Here is a 4,193-nt window from a genome sequence, read left to right on the forward strand (position 1 = left end):
ACTTATAACAAACAATTACACAATTATCATTGTGTTCAACTTGTATTCCCCCTTAAAATCATTTAAAACAGTTAAAAGATTCATTACGGGGTATGGACTAACCTGATGTGGATGATTCAACGAATACGTGTGTAAGGATGAGAAGTTCCACGAATGAAGTCCCGAGACTTAACAAGTCCTAAATAACATATATTGGCATGAATATAGTGTTTATAAGCAACTATATGAAAGGAAGCACCTTCCGGGACTGGGAAGCACTTTGACCATGTGCTGGAATCACATGTGATTGGACTAAGGAAAGTGGAATGACTCTAACATGAGTTTAATATCATGGGTTTACGGCCCAAAGGAGTTTACAGCCGTAAACTCATGGTCAAACATGCATAAGTGTTGGTTTGAAGGCTAGGGAAGCTTGAGGGACTTTTGCTCTATACAAGGATGAGAAAGGCCAACTCTATGGAGAGTTTTGAGGTGTTTACGGCCAAGGGAGTTTACTCCTGGTAGTAAACTCCCTAAATGGTCACATTTAGGGTCGTAAAGGTAGGGAGTCTCAAGGGTTTAAGTGTTCTAAGTTTTAGCAAGAGTCTAGATGAGCTTAAGGTCCAAGACTTGACCTTAATTGGAGTTTACGGCCAAGGGTGTTTACTCTTGGGTCGTAAACTCTCTAAATGATGATTTTGGTGATGGTTCAAGGTCTTACAATGCACATGGGAGTGTTCTAGCCTCAAATCCAAGCCTTAGGAAGAGTTTAGGGCTCAAATGGCACCTTTATAGGGGTTTACGGCCATGGGAGATGGCTTGGCCGTAAACTCCTTTTGGTCTTGCATTCTTGATGTTTTCAAGGTTCTAAGCATGAGTCTTAGCTAGATATCAAGTATAGGGAAGAGGACTTACGATATAGAAACTTGAAATGGTTGTTTTTTGCCAATAACACTAGTGTGTGTTCTTGGTGTTCTTGCTGAACTTGAAGATCTAAGAAAACATGATTTCCATGTATGAAATCATGAGATGATGCTAGTTAATAAGGATTAACAACAAACTAGAGGAAGAACACTTACGATTTTTGAAGATCAAGGATGAAGATCGGGATGATAGTTGAGAGAGAAATGGAGTGTTCTTGAGGAGGAAGTGAGAGAATGAATAAAAGTTGAATGATATGAGTCTATAAAAGGGAGCTTATGGCCCTCCTTAAGTTTACGGCCGTAAACTCAAGTGCTTGAGGCCGTGAACTCTCCTTGATGAGGTTAAGGCTGGATTCGTTGCACAGTGTCTCTAGCAGGTACTTCCTAACACTTATTCCTTAAGTGTACTAGGATCAATCTCCTTAGAATGACCTTCAACAATGCTAAAACTCATTACCAATGAGTCTGACACTCAGTTGAGTTGAATGACTGAGTTTATAAAGAAAAAAAAATTCGAGTTGTCACATACATATACACACAAACACACACACACACACACACACACACACACATATATATATATATATATATATATATATATATATATATATATATATATATATATATGGTTAAATAAAATCATCCCATATAATTTCATCTAACACAGAAGGTCTTAAAAACAGATAATATGAACATATAATACTTAATTATCTAAATAATTCATTTCTATGTGTAAGATGAAAGTAACTATGCACTCACTTGTTAAGATTTTATGACTTGAAATTTGGGAAGAGATTCGCCTAACACTTTAGCTTTTCCTTTATTTTACCTAGGTACGAATATAACTAAGCCTTAGTCTTATATTCCTTGTGACTAACGATATTCTAGATTCCTCAGCAATCCCAATATCTACTGATCTATAGCTGATAAAGAGCAACCAGGTAAGATCATATCGGAGGTATGGTTTGTTTAGTACACAGAGTATACTATATTGAAATACCACTTTGAACACCTAATAAAATTTAGCTTAGATATCACCCCGGTAAGTAGATCAATCAGTATTATGAGATGGAATTACTAATAAATCTTACTTATAGATTCATAATAATGAATATGGATATAAATATAAGTTACACTAAAAGCAATATAAGTGTAGCTTAACTTACATAGATTTTCCTAACAAAAGTCCGAAAATTGTACTCGCAAAACTCTGACTCGAGAGCTTCTACTTACCAGGCAATCAGAGACTCCAGAGCCTCTCTTGAATACCCTAATTGCTAAAGAAATTCGAGTTTTGGTAGAAGAAATCCAGAGCAATTTCTCTAGTGGGGTGAGAGAACAAAATGAGGGTTGCCTGCTATTTATCAGGAAATTTCTTGGAGTCATGTCACACCCAGACGAGAGGTGCGCCATGAACTAGCTCTGGTCAGCCTCCCTCCTCGCGACACATGGCAGGATTGCAACACTCGATTCAAGGTATTTTTCATTTTGACCCTTTGTATAAATATAGTATGCAAAATTGGTCCATAAGGGTGTTAAATGAAAAATGGGGAGCACGTGCGTACGCTAGGCATAGATCCTAGTACGCTCGGTGTATGTGGTCAGGGGACTAACCTTAAGTTTTAGGGTTTGGACCCTATTTAAACTTGTTTGGTTGATGGTTTATTTAATACATAAATAATTTTTTTTGTTTATGAGTTTTGGGATGTTACAAGTTGGTATCAGAGCCTTAGCTTGAGGGATTCGGGCATACTCTCGGGTGTGCCTGAACCGAAATTAAGGATTTGATAGATTTTTCATAAGAAGAAATGTTTATAGAAGAAATTTATAACAAAAGAAAGGGGTGTGGTGCATGCAATCGAGCGAGCTTGAGTAAGTTTTCCCAAAACACCCATACATGTTCTTGTAATATGCTTTGAATTGTGAATCTGTGAATCACATGCTAGACTAGAGCAAAGAATCTGATCAAGATTTTACATGATAGAATGCTAAAATAGATGCATGCATATGCCTATTGTATGAGCTTATAGACTTGTATGCTTGTACTGGTTCAGTTAGTGATAGGGTGACCTGTTTAGGTTAGGCTTTGATTTAGATTACTCAATGATCGAATGTTTCTTCCTTTGTGCTCTTAGGAGTTCCCACTAACATCAGCTAACTAGTAAGCGAATACGCTTAGTTTCATACATTGAGATTAGATAATTTTAGAAGATTAGGTTTAACCCTATTGCACAGGTCTTGTCTGAGTCCAACCATTGTAGGGTGAGATCATTCATTCAAAGAATTATCTATTGTCAGTGATATGTAATTGTGTTCGTAGGCTAGTTTGAGGGTGTTAGAGGGAGTTCCTTCTGCAATTGATAGTAGAGAGTGGTGTGGTGGTAGCCTTAGGAAAACCCAGGAGGTGATTTGGTGTGGAGATCTTTGCATTGAGGTTGTTTGGATTGATAGGGAAGTGACTTGGGGGATTCGAGGCGAACCTTACGGAAAGTACATATATATATGGAAGGTAGTATGGGCCCGTACGACTACAAGCATAGGATCCCAACTCGAGTTAAGGAAAGTCAGGATGATACCTGGAAGCTTGTAGAAGGTGGGAGTCTTCGATTATACATTATGATGGTGTGAATGGTTTATTTTTAAGTAACGTGGTCACTCGAGGAGTTTTGATAGTGGTTATTGTGCCGATGATGGTTTGGGTTCGGGCTATGGGGCCGGGTTTATGGATGATCAGATGCGGGAGTTCATTTCTCAGAGATTACCCGCAGTATTCTTGAGTAGACTCCTATGATCTTCGGTATGGTCAAGGAGGGAATTATGGAGATTCTGAATGAGCGCTTCGGCGATTTTTGTTCTGAGATGGTGGCGATCGTGGGAGCCTGCTCTTTTACTTTCCAAGATTTTTGGGCATGTGGAGCTCCGAAGTTCTTCGGGAAGAAGGACCCGATTGCGAGCAGGCGTTGGTTAGTGAATCTCATGAACACCTTCCGTACTAGTATTTCCCTGAGGGGGGGGGGGGGCAAGGTCAGACTTGAATCATGTCTTATGAAACACAAAGCTTGAGATTTGTGGGAGGAGGTTGGACACGCCTTGGGAGGCGAGCAATTTGAGTCGATGACTTGGGAGGATTTTGTGACAAGGTTTTTGGCTAAGTTTGCACTAATAATAGAGGTCTAACAGTTGGCAAGGAAGTTTTAGGACCTTCACTAGACTACTAAGATAATGGTTGAGATCACTATTATGTTTCGAGAGAGGACGTTATTGCTTTCGCAGTATGTGGTAGAGAAGGAG

This window comes from Lactuca serriola, chromosome 4 (genome assembly GCF_051521515.1).
Source record: "Lactuca serriola cultivar US96UC23 chromosome 4, Lser_US96UC23_V15, whole genome shotgun sequence".
NCBI classification, from domain to species: Eukaryota; Viridiplantae; Streptophyta; class Magnoliopsida; order Asterales; family Asteraceae; genus Lactuca; species Lactuca serriola.